A 20,283-nucleotide genomic window follows, 5' to 3' on the forward strand; every position below is an offset into this window, starting at 1 on the left:
TACTAAGGTAAAGAAATAATCAAAATATTTCAAAGCCTCTCAATTTAAGTATTGCACTTGCACTACAAAATGAACTCATTTTTTTTCTTTTCTGTTTTGTTTCTTTTCCTTTAGATTAACGAAGATAGTTTAGTTTTACTACTAGATGTGGTTAAAAGTTAAACTACTGTCACTTCAGTACAAATTTTTGACAAGAAATAAGTTTCTAAGAGTATTACTAGAGGCCATAATTCCAAAAGAGTTGCTGACAGTGTAAGTGATTTACTCAGGTGTAAACCTGACCTGGTTCTGAAAGACTTGTTCTTGATGTAAGCAACCTACTTCAGTCTAAGGCCTATGTATAATCTGACTAACATAGGGTAGAGGGGGAGGGGGACAGATTCAAAAAGGCCTTCTTTCAGTGTAAGTGCCTTACTTCAATGTAACTTTTGATTCACGCCTGATTTCTATTAAATTCTATAATATTCTTTTGAAAAGACAAAAAAAATATTTACTACCAAACGGCAATTGATAACATAAATGTTTTTGAATCTGAGTTTGCCTCTAGTATGGAATCTCAAAAGAAGTATCACAAAATAATCTTGGAACAGTGCAATTTTTGTTTGTTTAGAATTAACTATACATCAATTACAAAATGATAATGACGAATGCTTTCAGTCATTCATTATATAAAACCATAATGTCTAACAAAGGTAAAAATTAAGAAAGGGAATGGAATCAGTTTATAAAATTGCATGGATCCCATTGTGACTTTAATCGGGTCTATATCAGAACAGCGAAGAGGCTTTTAATCTAACGCCTCTTCGTCGACATATAAACAGCTAACGCACTAAAGCGCGAATGCTCAAAACAGCGATTTCTTTCCCTGGGAAAGAAATCCCTTGGCCTTCCTCATCTGTTTGCCTCTTTCCCCACTGCAGTGCGATCTCAGAGTTGGTATATTTAGTTGGGGGGTGTGGTGGGCACAGCCCCCCACGTTGGGGGGTGTATGTTTGTGTGTTTGTGCTACCGATTTCTTTCCCAGAGAAAGAAATCAGTGTTTTGAGCGTTCGTGCTTTAGTGCTTTTGCTGTTTATTTCTCAACGAAAAGGCGTTCAATTAAACGCCTCTTCGCTGTTCTGATATAGACCCCTTAAATCAAATGTGAAAAGTAATTGGCATGGCACAAAATAGAGGTATTTCTTTATAGAAAATGGCCATAGATACTTGGAAACTTCTTGAAAATATTCAAAACTATTTCTTCTACTGAGTGAAATAAATAATGTCACACAAACTGCTGATCCTGAATGCAGTAAAATATTAGTCTTCCTTAGTAAACAGTTGGCAGGCCTTTTTGCCACATGTTGTAAACATTTTTAAGTATGGGTGACCTAAAATTCTACTAAAAAAATAGAATATTTCTTAATCATGTGTTGATCTAGATAAGGAGTAAGATATATGGAAGTGTGTAATGTCTGATAAGAGCAAGCTCCTGTGCATAATTAGAATAGAAGGCATACTGTGAGTCAATGCAGACAGAAAAATGCATGCAATGTAAAATGTTAATTAAAATATTATATGAAATGCATCTTGTGAAATGTATTTTAAACACAACTAACATGTTGTACCTTTGGAAAGCAACCAGGGTTCATGACAACCATAAATTCAGTGAGTGCTGACTGTATAAAACAATATCACTAACAGCAGTTCCGTCAGGTAGATCTTTTTTGCTTGCAGATGACAAATCCCCCTGCATCCCCTATATGGGGAGAAAGTTCACACTTGGTCCAATATAATTCCATGGCCACACAACAGTAGAGAAGAGGGTAAGCCAAATAATCATTGAAAGTAGTTTTCAGCAATATTGGTTTATGCTACCAGCACTTGCACAACTGGCAGTCACTCGCCTAACAAACCCCCAACAACCAGCATGTGAAGTCTTCTTTAGTGTGAGTAGAAAATAAAAATATATAAAAAAGATTTTTTAATAAAGAATATTCTTTACTGAGTTGCTCTGAAAAGTGAAAAATAAGGAAGCAGAGTGAATACTTTGCAAAATAAACACAGATAAGCTGATTTCAGAAAAGCATTCCCGGTTGGTTTCGCTGGTTCTCTTATTGAGGTAGCAGAAGAAGTAGCAGGAATCAACAAAACCAACCCGGAATGCTTTTCTGAAATTACCTTCCCCTGGATTCTCAAAGCTTGCATGGCATGCATGATTAGTGTAAGAGATAATGTAGGCAATATGGCGGCCGAGCGATCCACGTATGTATTCATTTGACGTGCACAAGCGATCTTGCACTAGTCCTGCACATTCCCAGCCCCTGTATGCAAATTACCCCATTTGCAGGTGAAAACCATGCAAATGAAGAGTGGCAGAAGGAGTAGGGGCAGCAGAAAGATAGAGTTTGGAGAGAGAAAATGGTCTTAAATAAACCTTTAGGAAAATTTCACCCATTCTTTTCCCTGGGATGTCTGAGTAGAAGAAATATTTTTCATGTTTTATTTCTTCCTCTTCCTTTTGGGAGTGATGGCTAATGTAACAAGTTGTGGTGGATCTAACTCTTGACATACTTTGATTAAGTACCCTGATACTTCTTCTCAAAGTAATATTTGGGAACAGCCTCCTGTCTTTCCAAACTTATAAGATAAGGCTCCCACTTCTCCAATGTATGGATGTACCACTGGCTCTGAAACCTCAGTGGGTATGTCTCTATAACTGGGAAGACAAAGAAGTATCAGGCCTAGGGCTTTTGAATTTCTTTTCTAGAATGAGCAGGATGGCTGGAGTAAAAGGATCTGCCATTTTAGTTTGGGTGAGGTGCTTAAGGCTCTGGGTCTCAAAATAAGTATTAAAAGAGAAAATTCACATGGATTGTATTTTTGGTACAAATGGTTGACAGATATTGCAGTTTTTATAGTCATATTCAACAGCTATGCAAAAGAGACACTGAGAGTAGGGATCTTTATAAGGTATCTGCCTACAATAATCTCACTTTCCCCATTTAGTTAATGTCGAGCAGTATTAAATCATAACAACTTCCAGAAAAAAAGTAAGGTTTTCCAATGGGGGACTTATCTGAACAAGTGAAGGTACAAAGACTCTGACTATCACATGTAGAACAGACCAATGGGTGCAAGAGCAATGTTCAGGCTGGCAGTGAAATAGTCTGTGTTTTTCACACTCTTACATCAGCATCTATACCCTTATGCCTATGCACTTAGGTCATATATCAGACATATGGCCTTATGGAAGGTTTTGGCTTTGATACCATGGCCAGACATCCAGCTTATTTGGTGACATAACTCAACAGGGTTTGGAATACTGCAACAGTAATCTAAGGAAGGACATCAATTAGTCAAAGTACCTACTAGGGGAGCGACATCATAAGCCTTGTCCTTACCAATATGAAGTAAGGCCTACTAGTAGGATGTGTAACATCACCTTTTGTTAGGTTAAATTATAAAGCTGTCTCTTTCAAATTAAAATTAAAACCAGAGGTCCCCCACCCATGGTTTCTTTCAGATATGTTTCTAAGACAAACTATCTACTCTTAAGTGACTTTTTGGCAAAGTTTAAATCATAACCAAATCCAGAAAAATTAGTGAACTGCATGGAAGCGTACACAACCAGACAGTATCAACATGTAAACAACTGCATAGATGCAGCTGTCCCTTGTAGAAACTCCGGAGCACAACACAGCAATGCACTGAGATGATTGCAAACTATATTACCATCACAGAAGATGAAAGAATAGATAACCTACTGCATAAAAAATTTCACCTCTGGCATGTATCTGTCCAGACACTTGCAGCACCTGGAATCCACAGAGAGATACCTTACAAAAAGGATACTAGTCTTAAATAATTTGTCCAATATGGACTACTGCAGAACCTACTAAGTCTCTTACAAATTGTTAAGAGGTGACTTGTATCTGGCATACAAGGTATCCTCTGACCCAGTACTGATGTACACACTGCACATCTGAAAGTCAAACAGCATCAGAAACACTAATTCCAGGGATCTAAACCTGCTCTGCAATATCAGGATTGGCTCTGATGGACAAGTATATCCCAAATTGGATAATGCCACACTACAACAGACTGAATAAATTAGGTGCAACTTGAATTTATGGACTGGAAATGGGAAATTTACCCAAGGTCTCCCCCATGTACTACTAATGGACACAGGCAACTCCTAAATGATATCTTCCCAGCCATCTCATGGGGAAGGAGACAGTAAGGTTTACCAATGTATGCCAAAAGTAGACTGTAATGGAAGTCATGTTTCAGGAGCCATGTGCAAGGGCCAGGTGTGTAGTTCTTAGCAAGCAGCACATTGTTGTTACCAGACCTGGCACTTGCTGAAAGTACACATAAATCAAAGAGCCAGCATTACATCATTTATTCCTGCCATTGAGGGAATTACAAATAAGTTTTAAAGAAAGAACAAAAACCTTGATAGCAACCTAAGTGATGGTCATCTATATCAAGTTATAATCCATGAGGAATGGGTAGATTAATGTTGTCACAGGATAGCTGATATTTGACTTACACTAAAAAGAAAATCAACTACAAAAAGGTAAGCCCAAAGAACTATTTATTAATCAGCATCCCCCTTTTATATTGCAGTGCCTTGCTGTCCTTGCATCCAGAGCAGCTTCCAAAATGGCATGTCTGACTTGATAATTGTGTACCACTAATTTATATGATCATAGAGTCATAGAATCATAGGAGGTTACTAGGCTACTGGCCCTGAGGCCCTTATAAGCCTAGTCAAGAGTTTAGTCCATGTTTAGACAAATCAGCACCCAATGCCCCTGTCCAGCAGGGACACGGGTGGAATATCAGGGGTATATTTTCTGTTTCCCATCCAGTTATCCAGGCTGTGCTTAAAAAGGGTAAGGAGGTACTCTGCTTGATGTGGAGAGGGACTCTATTCCATAGATGGGAGAGTCTCTGGGACACAAACCTGTTTTGCCAAAAAGTCCTGTTGATGTCACATACCAGGTTGAGGCCACCCATGTGAGTTACTTGAGTGGACCTTGACTTGCAAATATGCAGCAGTCCCATCAAGGTGGGGTCCATGATCATCTTGTATGCCAGACACAGGTCACCTCTGAGAAGTCTGTATAAAACTGAGTACAGGGATAGGGCTTTTAGCCTATCTGTGCATGGTATATGTTTGAGGCCCTGGATTCTCCTGGTGAGGAACCTCTGTGGTCTCTCCAGCTGCTGCATGTGCTTTGCAAGGTACCAGCCAAAAGGGGCATTGTACTCAATAATGGGCTTTATAGGGGAAGAATACAGGGATGTTATGACCTCCTTGTCCCTGGATGAGATACACTTATTTATGAGGTGAGCCATGTAGAAGGATTTCCGTACAACGAAAAAAGCATGGTGGTCAAAAGTCAGGTTGCTATCAACCTGGGTGCCCAAATCCCTTGCAACTGATTGCATGCTTAGGGCATTGTTATTAATGTGATAATTTGTGGAGATGTCACTCTCCCCAATGGGCACTAGCCATTTGTCTGAAAGAGACCCTCTTGGAGGATCTCTACATCACTAGGGGGATAGATGTCAGCACCCAGCTTGCAGTCACCTGCAAACTTGGTCAGCCATAGGGCACTGGTTTTGGCCTGCATCTCAGAAAAGTATATCCCAAATAAAAGAGGCCCCAAGACCGAACCCTGGGTATGCCACTTGTTATGGGTCTACTGCTTGAGGTGGCTTCCCCTATTTTGACTAGGTGAGTTCTATCAGTGAGCCAGTTTGCTACCCATCTGGTAACATATGGATTGATGCCTAATTGAGAGAGTTTATCTAATATGTCTGAGTGGGGAATAATGTCAAAGGCTTTGGCCAGGTCAAGGTAGGCAGTGTGCATCATCTTCCCCTCATCCATGGCTTTGGTAACTGTCTCAAAGAAGTTGACCAAATTCTGCAGACATGACCTCCCCTTGTTGAAGCCAAACTGTGTGGGATCGAGTGTTCGGAGGTTGCCAATGTACTTGTCCAGGAGGTCCATGATAAACCATTCCATGGCCTTGCAGATCAAGCTAGTTCGCCTGACGGGTCTATAATTTCCCAGATTGGTGGATGCTCCACCTTTGTGTAAAGGGATGACAGTGGCTGTCCTCTACTCAGCTGGGATGAAGCAGGTACTCAGGCTTTGGTTGAATAAGACGCCTAATAGTGCTGCAAGTTCCTGCCTGAGTTCACATAGGATGCAGCCTGGGATGTTATCTGGTTCCATGGAGGCTGTATTTTTTGCCTTTGAGAGAGTAATGATGACCTGTTCCCTAGATATAAGGGGAAGGGGGCAGGTACTGGGGATGTCCTGATTTATTGATGGGTGAACAGAGGGGTGAAGTTTTTGCTGAATCTGTCAGTCAAGTTTGCTATATCTACAGCATTTGTATATGTGGTGTCCTTGACCACCAATTCTGAAAAGATCTGGGTGATTCCTTTGAGGTAGCAGACAAGTGTGAAGAAGGCCTTATGATTGTGTCTAGTAGATGTGGCCAACTTGGACTCGAAGTTTGCTTTGAAGGATTTCACTAGTCCTCTTATTTGCTTGCTCAGGCTAAGGAGACATTGCTTCCAATAATGCGCCTGCTCCTTCTTGGTCTTGGACAGCAATTTTTTTCCTTTTTGTTATAGAGTTTATTTATTATAGATGTCCACCAGATAGGTTTACTCTTCCTTGCAGAGGATGATTTAGTCCTGTTGGGTATTCCTGATTCCATGCATCTATATAAATGCTCACAGATAGGTTTACTCTTCCTTACAGAGGATGATTTAGTCCTGTTGGGTATTCCTGATTCCATGCATCTATATAAATGCTCACATAGTGCTTTGGTGTAGTTTTGGATATTGGTGTCAGTTCCTACATAAGAGGAGGAGAGGGCTGTAAAGCTGTTTATACCATCACTCAGGAGGCTGTAATCAGCTTTGGAGAAGTTTTTATGTCTGATCCTAGCTAGAGGTGGGTTGGGAGAGGTGGTGACTTTGAAAGTGACCGCTTTATGGTCACACTTGCTTAGAAGCAGGAGTTTTGACTCCTTTTAAATCAGAACGGTGGCATGATTTTGTCCATGTAGTCTAATATGTCTCCATATTTGCATACTCTATGTAGAAACGTAGGCAAGACATCTCCTGAAACAGATATCATAATATCTGTCAACTTTCACTCAAGGCAGCTTCTTACTCCACCTGTAAGTTGTTTTGGAATCAATAATAATGAACTGCAGAAAACATATAGATGTAAAAGTTAATTACACATAAATGCTGAGCCAGCAAAGCTATAGGAAGTGATGTTCTCTGTAGATGATGTATTACAAAAATCAATATAGCCTGGTTCCATAGCTCAGAGTGATGCAGTCCTTACTGTGACCCAGATGTAGGAATCTACAAATGAAAGTGCAACTGAGCAACTAAAGAAACGAGTCATTCCAGCCTAAGATGGTCACAATTACCACACTGTTATGACCTTAATCACTCTAAGAGTATACCATAATGCACCATTTCAATTGCAGCTGAAGAAACGAAGAGAATGAACACTCAACAACAGCGCTGGTATCTCAGAAACAGATCACTGATCAGTCTTGCGACAGCAGTATTTGTCTTTTGACATTTATGAAATGAGGTTTGCAAAGAGCAAGGAGATCATCTTCCTTCAGAAAATAATCATGCTTCATTTAAACCACCTTCTCAGTCAACTTACTTATAAACTAAAGACTTTTCATAAGTCAATAACTATCAAGAAGGTTGGAAATGGTGTGTCTAAGTGAATAAGGAAAAGTGACAGTCCTCAGAAAAATCTTAAAAAACAGTTAAAAAACAAGAACCAGAACTTACAGGTTAGATAACACAAGTCTAGCTGGGCATGCATGAGCCTTGTATATAAAGTATGTATTTGAAACCAGGGACACAGAGTCTTCAAATAGGAAGCTGAAGCTTATACCATAGAAGTTATCAGATTAATGAAATGAGACCTCCGACTGTCCATGGATACACTATAGTATTTTTCTAATCTCATATACTCAGTGATGTTTTCATATATCTAAGTATTGACCTCCCAGATAAAAGATGAAATACCTACCAAGTGACAAAACAAACCTGGCTTCACAATGTAATAGAAGCTTAGAAGAGTACATGAGGTTCAACAGAAGCAGCTTTGGAACTACTAAGCAAGACTATGTTTTTAATCCAACCTCTCTCCACATGACAACAAGATTGAAACTTGTCAAGTAAAGGATCTTTCACCAGGAGTTATGCTCTTCTTTAATGGTTTTCTGTCTTTTAGCCTTCACTCATAACGGCAGGAAGCTCAAGAATGCACCACAACTCTCATAACCCAGTGAAAGTCAGAGATACACAAACTGAAAAAATACTAAACCAGACCCATAGCAAAACATTCAACACGTATTGCACTGTTATCACACCCTAGCTGGTGGGAAAGAATAACCAAATTGTGACAAGAAACAAAACTTACATTTTAAAATTCTTTCATCTCAGAGTCAAGTGTTTCTAGGTTGGGACAGTCCCCTGCAAAATCATGAGGCAATTGTCTGACAATGAAAATGATTCCACCATCAAGTCAGAGAAAGCGAGTCACAGGATTAAAATAAGAAATCCAAGGAATGTCCTTTGTCATGGCCGATGGTAAAAGCACCTGATATAACCCAAATCTCTTACACTGAGAAATTCTTCATGAACATTACCAGCTCCTTGTCAGTCCAGATTCTAAAATCCCCTTGAAAGTATTAGTTTGGCAGTGTTAACATGTATGTGATGAGACAGAATGTGAACACATTTTTTTAAGAAACCTACTATGCAGTAAGTATATAGTAAATATGGAGGTATGTAAAGTTTGTTCCTGTGTTCTTTGACATCCAAAGTTCTTGATATATCTGCCAAGATACAAGGTTCAAACTAGTCACTGGTGTGCAGGTGCATCCGGTGACAAAATGGAGTTCCATTCTGTAATGATTTCATACTTTAAGCCCATTGCCTGTTAGGAATTGGAAATAGGTTCCAGTTCTTCATTGCTTCAAATACAATATATCAGGCATTACAAAATGTAAAAATAAATAAATAAAAAGAGGGTACATTTTTAGCAAGCAGATGGTTCCTAACCAAACTGGTGGAAAAGATTATCGGCTAAATTAGCTTATGTCTGGTTTGAATTTATTACAATAGCTTGTTAGCGAAATGCTTATTTAGATATTATTCCATATATTCCTATTGAATACAGGTAAAGTTATTAATGGGGAAATGCAATTATTAATGCATTTGATACAGGAAGGAAACAAGTTGGTATAAAGTATGAAAGGAAGACAGAATGGGTGTATGAATTTGACAAAAAAGTTTTCAAACTCCTCATTAAACATTTGTGCATTTAGTTTCCCTTGATGCATGAACATGTTATGATTGATAATGTTTTAAATACTGAATTTCTTTGTGGAAAAGAAAAACATTTTATAGTTAATGTTTTAAATACTCTGGGCAAGAATATTACTTGTACAGCTTGAGTACAAACTAGATAAGGTTATCTGGTTGAGTTTGAATTGTGTGAAGTTAAAATTCCTGATTACTCTTTTACATAGCAAAAGAGTTCTGGTGCTTTTCCTAAGTGTGCACTGCTAGTGATTCTTTTGATTTTGGAATATTTCACCCTTAACTCACGTTAGTATAACTGTGAAGTTGGCATATATGATCTATTTAAGTACTGGTGGCTTGCCTTGTACATCTATGGGTATGTGTGCCTGCATTTAGTTTTGTGGGGTTAAATTCCTATCCAGTTATGGTCTGCAAGTTAGTTCCCAACCAGGCTATAATATTATGATTTATAACTGAAGCTTTTGACAGCGAAAATGGATATAGCCTTCTAGTTAAGAAAATTAATAACAGAAAAGGGATCCATGTTCATGTTTATTAATACAAAATCTTCACTTAGTAATGTCTATTAACAATGACTATATAAATATTTAACAATGATGATGTGCACAATGCTGTTTTTTTTTCTTAATTGGATTAGCCCTGACTTGTAGAGATCAGGGGAATCTAAGATAAAATCTACAGCAAGATAAAATGACCACTGACTAAACTTTTTAAAGTCTAGATACATCAAGTAATTGTAAAAAGCCAGGCCACAGATAATGCTATCTAGCACATATTTACATACAAATAGGATAAAAATAATACAATTTCACATATTCAAAGAAGTGAATCTGCTTTCTCAAAATGAAAGATCATAAATAAAATCACTGACAACTTTTAGAAGCCTAAGAACTATGAGCAAGTTTGTAGCACAGATATGTACATATCCAGAAGTGGTAGGATTATTGATTTTGAAAACTTCCATTATGTATGGTTGGAACATGGAAAAGACATTCTGTGAAAATATGTGCACTTTTCATATAGGTCATCAACTCTGGAAGACTTATGCTCATTTATTATGTCTGCATCAGGGTGCAGGGAAAATCTGGACAGTTGAGTGGTATGATGCCAATTAACACAAACATTTGACATTGTGCAAAATATGGCAAACATTTCCCTTTCATTTGAAATTGAATTGATTGTTCCAGCATTATACATGGTTATTTGCTGTTTATAGTTTATTTTTTAAACATATAAGAATTTCTGCACTTTTACCTCTAAATCACTTAGCACAGAAATACTAGACAGAGTAAAAAATAATTAGGCTGGGGGCTTTTGCCCAAAACCATGGACCATTTTAAAATTTTGATTTATAAACTTCAGAGGCTGCTAGAATAGCATGTTTTGCTTTAGCATGCATTGTTCAAACTATAAAGTCTGAAACTCAAATGTCTGTCATTATTTAATGATTTCATTCCTCACTGATTTGCTGGAACACCAAAACATTTATGAGGATAAGACCAACAAATGAGATTAAAAAACTAGACATTTTACAACATTGTGGCCAGTTGAGAGGTATGTGAATACTCTAAATAAAACTTTGGTATGTTGTAATTTCTTTCTCTACTTTTTTCCTTTTCTCTCTCTAACACATCATCAACTAGGAAAACTTCAAATGGAGTTGTTAATAACCTCCATTATAACACTTGAAATACATTTGCATTCAGATTGATGGTATGTAACTCAGTATGATCACATCATAGAATGTTTAAACAATGAGAGATGAACAGTTATCCCTTACATTCTGTGGTGTAATGGTGTCATGAATCATGGTACTGTATTATCTCTAGGAATCAGCTAATAGCATATATATATATATATATGTGTGTGTGTGTGTGTGTGTGTGTGTGTGTGTGTGTGTGTGTGTGTGTGTGTGTGTAGATAGATATGCATATATTTCTCTGTCTGTCTCTCTCTTTCTCTCTCTGTATATATATTTAGATGCATGGAAGGTGCCTTGAAGCTTTGGAAGCTGGCCAGCCATTATATCATTGAGAGGATGTAACCTATATAATTAAGGCTACTGCAGCAGTAATCAATATGAAGAAAATTACGTAATACTATAACTGCTACATATGGGTATCAAATAGTATGTAGTGCTGTAATACTATATCTATCTATGTACACACACAATATATATATATATATATATATATATATATATATATATATATATATAGACAGATATAGATATATCAGATTTTGACAGACTTAATAAGGTCTCAAAATTAAGACCTAGCCTAGATGATTTTGAATTGTATAAGTTTATATGATTTATTTTATTGTAGTAACTTGTTTGTGATTATATGACATGTCCCAAATAACTACCACTACAGCTTGCTTTGTATGGTAACAAACAGTAGATAAGCTGTGCCCTGTACTGCAGCAGTACGATTTGTATAACCTCTATTAAACATATAGTGCATTCCTTCACATAAATTAACCAAAGCCTCCATGTCACTTGAAATATACAAGCATTTCCCAGTTTACAAACAATAAGACATATAACTTTGATGTCTCCTAAATTCTAGACATTACATACATTTAAATGAATAAAGTAACATTGAAATGTAATGTTTTCAACAAGATTTTCATTTCTACCTTGTTTTTCAGGAATCATTAGTTTAACCTCAACAATTTAGATTGTTCCTGCAATATTTTCCAGAATCAAAACACTGCCATTGTAGACTGTATTTCTATAGCAGAAATTTTCAATGTACTGATTTCCAATACTTGAATACATGATTTCATTGGGTTCTATACCAGGATTTACACCACTTGCAATCTGTGTGCCCCTTACAGACCCTTTACTTGGTTCTCATATTTCTTTCACCAAATGAGCAAATTCCCTTGTATCTGAGTTAAGAATACCTGTAATAACTGTGATTTAGCCATAGCTTTAACCACAGATTCATTGTAACCCACAATTACTTGTGTTTCACTTTCATATGACTTGCAGTTCTGGTTTACATCATGGTTCTGTTGAGATTTATTTATTTTTAAGGTGTTGCTATTTTCACTGACCCATATCTCTAGTTTACCAACCAGCCCTTACATCACCGCTGTGATCTGTTACACTTTCTTTGTTCATAAGTCTAAGCCTCTGTATTGGACAAACACCATCGAGTTTACCTGTAAGGGTTTGCTGTCATTCAAGATCAGTTACTATTCTTTTCTCAAGTTCAGGAAACTCAGTCATCATTGTTTTTTAAATTTCATTTTGGTTCAACATACTTCGTCTACAGCTCCTTGCCATTTATCCAATTCAACTTTTTTGTTTCTAGGCACTTCTTACATTTTTTATTTAGAGCATGAATGTGTTCATCTGCCTTAACTTGTAATGTCTTAATCTCTTTGTATATCTTTGTCTCAATACTCTTTTCAAGAGCATTCACATGATCTTACATATTGAATTCCAGTCATGGTTACTTTTTTTGCATCATATCGACTTGCTCAAACATTTTTTAGCAAGGTTCCCAATTGTCTGTGCACATCTGTACCATCCTGTTTTTACAATGCAGTCATTTTTTGCAGACAACGCATTCCTTTCTTGTCCTATTTGATCTTTTAGTTGAGCAAGATTAATAATAAACTTTTTCTTTCATATTCTTGAAAACAAAACACCTTTTTTACTTCTGTCAGCTCACTCATATGTTTTTTCCCAGTGAGCTGTCTGTTCTTTACTCTCAAAGATGATGTCCTCCTTCCCTTAATATCTGTTCTGTGTTTTCTAATATCCACCCCTCTAATTTGACCTCCTGTCACAGAGATATTAAATCTCTTTTAAAATCTGTTTCAGTATCAAAACATCTGGCATTTGAGTCAGAACACTATCTGTTTCGGCACCATAAAGATTCAATTTAATTTCATTGTTTGAAAAAAATATTTAGTAAGTGAAGTTATTAACAGCATAATCATTATACCTATTCTAAAATTTTACTTTCTTAATGCAAACAATTTCTCTTACAAATTGTAATTCCTTCCTCATTTATTTTCTATCACCCTGCAAGCACACACATGGCTTTGAGCTTTCTTCAATTTCAAGTTTCGTACACATTAATCATATCATTTTGAATTCCTAAATAATGTATCTTCCACAGCCTTTTGATAATCCACCAGCTTTGTTCATATTTCTAAACCTGTTGTAAAACTGCCTATTGTGTAACAGGCACACTATGTGCTAAAAATTCTCTGACATTCTGATAGCACCCTTTCTATCAATTTGTGTCTTTCGGCTTTTCCCGGTTAGGGGTTGCCACAGCGGAACTCCGGTCCACTAATCATTGGCAGTTGATTTTTACGTACCGGCTTGCTAGGCCTGACGCACAACCTTCAACGAAGGTACGCCCATTCACGCATGTCTCCAAGCAGAAGACGCTCTAGCTGAGAATCGAACCAGACAGTGTCTTACTGTGAGGTGACAACGCTACCGCAGCACCAGCACCGCGAATATCCTTTCTATCAATATTGCTGTTAATTTTTTGTATTGGTCTAAATAGACTGATTTTTAGCATCAGTCTCTGTCAAGTTATACTTGTGCACATTTGCACAACATGCATGTAAAATACCCTTTTGAGTTTGCAAACCAAGAATTATTTGATGTAAAGCAGATTTGTTCATTCTGTTGTACCAGACTAAAATTAATTAACAACACATACTGCTGTGTAGCATCATTAAATCACATTGCAGTTTTACATTGGCAAGAAGCTGCTGCAACTCTGTACCAGTATCACATACGCACAAGTGACCACTGTACTGCTTTGTTTCAACAGCAAACACTTAAAACAGCCTTGACAATAATCTTGCAGACCTTTTTTAGCATTTTCTGCCCTTTATTTTTTTTCCCTAGAAGCAGTTCCACAGAATCTTCACTAGACTTAGGACTAACACCCTCTGGTGTCAGACAGTCAGCACTTTCATGACTTTTTGTTAAATTGCAGTTCAGAAGCCATTGTGACGTTTTTAGAGTTCCAGCCTTTCTTAAAAAAGTTGCAAAAATGGTAGTCTTATACTTCATTCACAATGTATTATTAAAGAACATTAGCCCAGTCAATACTTCAATGACCTTTTTAATTTCATTCAATTTTTACTTCATGAACCAAAATGGTTTGTTGGCAGCTTTAAAGGAAAACCGAGTTCAGAAGGACTTTTGAAACCCATCTTGCACTTGTTAGAAATATGTTTTTCAATTGGTAACAGTGTTCTTTTAATACTTTTTACAGATCTCTCAACATTGCATTTTTCTGGTAGTTCTTTTACTGTTCCATTTTTCACGGGTACACTTCAAGTCTTTTTTGGTATATGCATTTCTGTCTTGTTAACAGTTTGTTTTCCTTTTGCAGCACTCAGTCAAATTAATGGAAAAGAATTTTCTTTCCCCTGAGGAATACGTGTCACCTTCCTCACACTGACGGAGCTTCACTGAGGCATCCACCTAACACATCCGGTCAATTTACTGCGGGCTGTCCATTATACTCTTTGTAACTTGGCTGTGTAGTTAAATTTCACATACTCTGTTTTAGTGCATGTGCTTAAACATATAAACAAACAAACAAACACACACACACTCACAGACACACAGAACAGATAGAATAATCTTTGCTTGCAAGAGTAAGAGCAGATTATGTGCAAGACACACCCAGTGAGGTAGCATTCCTTTTCTTGCTTAGCTTCTCAGAGAAACTGTCTCAAACAGCATATATGTTACCATTACAACAATATGTTATTTCTACAAATGCAAGCATCGACGGTTTTCAGTGTGAAAAAGTTTATCAGAGAGAATCTTCAGTTCCTAGATTATAAACATTTAGTGACAGAGGCTCTTGATCAAATTGCTTAGCTTAGACTCTGAGATTTCAGTCTTTAATTATAGCTCTCTCTCTGCTATACATTCCACTTTCTCTAGAACTGAATCTCTCATACCTGTCATGGTTATATTAGTCTGCTTCTTAAGACCCCTGACTTTAAATCCTTTTGAGACCTTTGACTGTGTTGCACTTGATTTCTGTTAGTAAGGTTTTCTAGCTTTCTAGATTTCTTTGTTAAAAAGTTTTATTCTTGAGACCACACAGTTCTTGTTTTTTAAATGGGGAAAGACCTCTGCACTCCAATATAGCTCCCCACACCTCTGCCATTTAAATATACCACCTCCAATGATTCTGCTTCAGCAGGGAAAAAGAAAATTCCCCAAACCCCACTGTACCGCAATCTCTGGCAGAACAGATTTTGATCATCTGTGCTGACAGTTCTCCAGATTTGACAAGGTGTCATTTCACTGTTTGCCAGTAACCCATATGTATATATGCTCTATTTATCTGTGATAGCTTTCTTATTGTTTTGACAATATAAACTGAAGCAAGTACATCACATTTAGCTGCGTGCGCATGCACACACACACACACACACACACACACACACACACACACACACACACACACACACACACACACAGACACACATACACACACACACACGCACATACATATATACATGCACACAATATACATGCACACATACACGCACACATATACACAAACATGAGTCTATATCAATTCAGTGAAAAACTTATTTGTTAAATAACTATTCATTAACCCCAAATATTTGAAATCATTCTTCGTCAAATGGCCGTTTCATCAAACTTTTTCGCAGGTAAAAGAAATGGCCATCCCATCTAACAATTGTTACTAAACTCTAAAAATGTAAAACCACACCCAAGTGGGGAGCTGTATCCCCCACACACCCCCCATAACCTAATATACCAATTCTGAGATCACATTACAGAGGGGAAAAGGACAAATTCTTGATGATGGCCAACCATTGCTTTTCCATGTGAAAAAGTTTGATGAAACATTCATTCCATGAAGAGAAGTTTCAACAGTTTCGGGTTGACGAATAGTTATTTGTCAAATAGGTTTTTCCGATCAAGTGATTTAGACCCCACATACATACACTCCTCCTAAATGCCACATGTACATGTTTGTTTTCTTTGGGATTCATGCTGATTTGCTGATAGCACTTAATGGATGTGCTATTTGTACAAATTCAAATTCACTGACAACCACTTTCAAAAAGTTTTTTTTTCTATTGGACAGTGTTTGTGGAGGGCCCCTTCTTTCTCCATTTTATATAGACCAATTTCACAGTCGCACAGCAATGAAGAAAAGTACAAGTTCAATGATTTTTAGCAAAATGTTTTATAGACAGTTTGATTCACAACCACCACACGAATTAAGTGTAGTCTCTCAAATGACTAGCTCCTTTCTTTTGTTGTCCCCCTTAATCTCAGTTATCTGAATTATAAAAGTATTGTTTTATTACATATCTTTTTTTATAAATTAGTTATACTCTTCTCCCATTACTGAAAAAAAAAAACATCTAGATTGTTGGATTTGATCTTTTTATGTTTCATCTCCTGCACATTATACTTCTAGTAGTTTCTGCATGTGTGCTATAATTTAGTATTCTGATTAACTTTGATTTTTCCATCCCTACACACTTTTTTTTTTTTTTCAAAACAGGTTTATTGTTTTAACATATAAGAGAAATATCATAACAATTTTATACCAGTAATTAAAAATAGGTATTATTATAATATTCAACAAAACAACTAAAGTATTTACAAAGACATCCACTACAATCAGATCAATTAATTAAACTAAAATACCATGCTATTGAAATTAATTTTTTTTAACAAATTTTGTAAATTATCCCATACAATATAATAAGATGTTTTTCTATTTGTTCTTGTCCTAATTGTGTTTATTTCCATATGGCACACTATATTCATAACATTTTTAAATTCATTGAACGAAGGAGGTGTATCTGAAATCCAATTTCTAGTTATTATTTTCCTAGCCACTGCTAGAATAGACCATAACAAGGGAAGCTTAACCTTTTTAACACTTTGAGGTACAGGTGTGTTGAATAATATAAGAGATTTAGAAATAATGAAATTATCTGTAAAAGAGCCTGCAAAAATTCATTAATTGACTTCCAGTATTCTTTCAATTTTATACAGTCATAAAACATATGAGCCCAAGTCAGCATTAATTTCTACATTGCATCTCTTACATAAATTATCTTTATTATTTATTTTATTCATCATCAAAGGTGTATAAAAAGATCTATGTAAAATTTCCATGTATAAAGTCTCCAGACAATGGAAGACGTAGTTCTATAAGCAGATTCCAAAATATATTGTTTATCTTGTTGATTTGGTGGGTCCCCATTAATAGAAGTGAAATAATTCCAGTATGAATCTACACTGTAAAACGTTTCTTGTCTGATAATTTTATGTATGTATGAAAGTTTACCTTTATCAGAAACTTTATGTTGTAAATTTAATATCAAGTAATCAATCAGTGTTGGAATAGATTCTTTAACTGTTATAGACATTAGATCTATTTTATTAATGAGATGTTGTCTAAAGGTCTGAACCTCTAACCAGCAAGTTTCTCTTAGATCAAATTCTTGTTTTAAGAAATCTAGATTTTTAACTTTATTATCAGATATCAACTGATACCAGTACTTTAGATCATTATCTATAGCTAAATGAGTTCCTTCAGAAGTAGATGACAAAAGCATACCCTGAGTATACATTATAGGGAATACAATAAAATCCCATTCCCTATACTTAGGGTGCATGAATATAAAGTTACGATAACTAATAATAATATTTAATGGGTAACAAACCATATGTTTAGGTGTAATAGGTGAAGTACAAAATTCCTTTAGTAACCATAACATGGAGTTATTTACAATCATATTTTTATGTGTTAAGGAGATTTTCATGAAGTGCATACTAATTAGCTCCCAATAATCTTTCCATTTTGTGACATATGACTGATCTATTAATAAAGTAATAACTTTTACAATAGAAGAGATAGTATATAAATTGAAGTCTGGAAAAGAAATACCCCCTTGAGACCAGCTATTAGTATGTTTCTTTAATGCAATCCAAGGTCTATTAGGTGCCCATAGGAAATTTAACATTAGTGTATTCAGTTTCTTGATAATTATTTTTGTAGGTGGAAGTATTATTGATTGTATTAAGTATAAAATCTTGGGGAATATTATCATTTTAATAATTGTAAGTCTCTCCTCCATAGTAAAAAACATATTATTCCAGGTATTAAAAAGATTTTGTATATTAAGAAAACAGGTATTATAATTATTATATATACTAGATTTAATATCTTTAGATAGTATTATACCTAAATAAGTTATCTGACCTGAATTGGGTACATATTTAGTAAAATCACTAATGAGAATATTTTTTCGTGTATATATAGGTAGTATTTTAGTTTTTCTTCATTGAATATTAAACCAGAAATACTTTTAAAATTCATCATGTTATCAAATAGAGACTGCATAGAAGAATTAGATCCTGCTGATGTAATTAGAACATCATCTGCAAAAGTTGAATTTTGGATGTTGTATTTTCATCTATTTCAAAACCCTCTATGTCAGTACTGTTTCTGATCAAATTAGCCCAAGGCTCCATTACTAAAGTGAATAATAGTGGAGAAAGTGGACATCCTTGTTTTGTACCTTTAAAAATGGGTATTTTTTGTGAAACATAAATTCCTACCTTAATATAAGCCAACGTTCCTTTGTATAAATGCTCAATTAGATTTACAAATGCATCTGAGAAGTTTGTGCACTTCATTAAGGTAAACAGATAGTCCCAACTTACTGAATCAAATGCTGAACTTATATCAAGACTAATAAGTGTTAAATCTTTCTTTTTCCTATTTGCAAAATCTATTAATGTTAAAGTTCTTCTTATATTATCAAAAGTATTTCTATTTACAATGAAGCCTGTCTGATCTATATCTATAATGCCGGGAATGATTGTCTTCAATCTATCAGCAAAAATACTCATAAACATTTTATAATCAACATTAAGTAATGAGATGGGCCGATATGAAGAACATCTAGTTGGATCTTTATTAGGTTTTAAAACTGGCAAAATAAATGTATATTGCCAAGATGGGGGGGTTATTAACTCAGTTTGGGCCAAAATAAAAACCTTATGTATTAATGAATATGTACTTTTAGAAAGGATTTTATATATCTCTGGTATAATACCATCATTACCCGGTGCTTTGTTTGATTTAAGCTTATTTATCTGTGTAATAACTTCTGTATATGAAATACTCTTGTCCAATAGTTTAATCTGTTGTTTATTAAGCTTTTTATTCATGTTTGTGGTTATAAACTCCTTTATTTTATCTTTAGATTCCATGTTAATGTTATTATGGTTAATTTTGTGAAAGTGATTTCTAAATTCATCTAGTATTTCTGGTATACTAGAAACATTCTTCTTTTTCCTTAGAGAAAAGATTTCTTTGATATGGTTTTGTTTATTCAACCTTTTGTTTTATTTTTAAGTCTATGTAAGTATTTGGGGCTTATTGAATAAGACAAAAACTTGTATTTCTCTAAAGTTATTTTAACTTTATGAGTTAAAATTTCTTTGTATTTCTCATTTAGTTTGTTTATTTCTTCAATAACTTTCTTGTCCATAATATTTTCTTTATTATTATGTTTATAAGAGTCTAATTTACTTTGAATATCTAACAATTCCTTGTCCCAAGATTTCCTTTTATTATTATACCATCTGATACTTTGTCCATATAGATATGATTTTAAGGCATCCCAAACATAAACAATGGAGACTTCAGGAGTATTATTTATGTCTAAAAATGTTTTACTTCTGAAAGTATATATTCTTTATAGTCTTTTAGTTGAGTTAAGTATGCTGGTATCCTTTTGATCTGAACATTATGAGTATTTTTTTTATCATGAATTCAAAAACAATTGAATTATGATCAGATATAGGACATGAAATGATTTTGG

At 35.4% G+C, this 20,283-nt stretch overlaps 1 protein-coding gene across 1 annotated transcript in view; it reads left to right on the forward strand.

Moving 5' to 3' along the window:
- MCHR2 (melanin concentrating hormone receptor 2) overlaps positions 1-20,283 on the forward strand; it is a 2,243,283-nt gene that overhangs the window by 301,043 nt on the left and 1,921,957 nt on the right. The window lies entirely within an intron of this gene.

The sequence above is a fragment of the Protopterus annectens genome, chromosome 1.part0 (assembly GCF_019279795.1).
Source record: "Protopterus annectens isolate FY-2018-M chromosome 1.part0, PAN1.0, whole genome shotgun sequence".
NCBI classification, from domain to species: Eukaryota; Metazoa; Chordata; order Ceratodontiformes; family Protopteridae; genus Protopterus; species Protopterus annectens.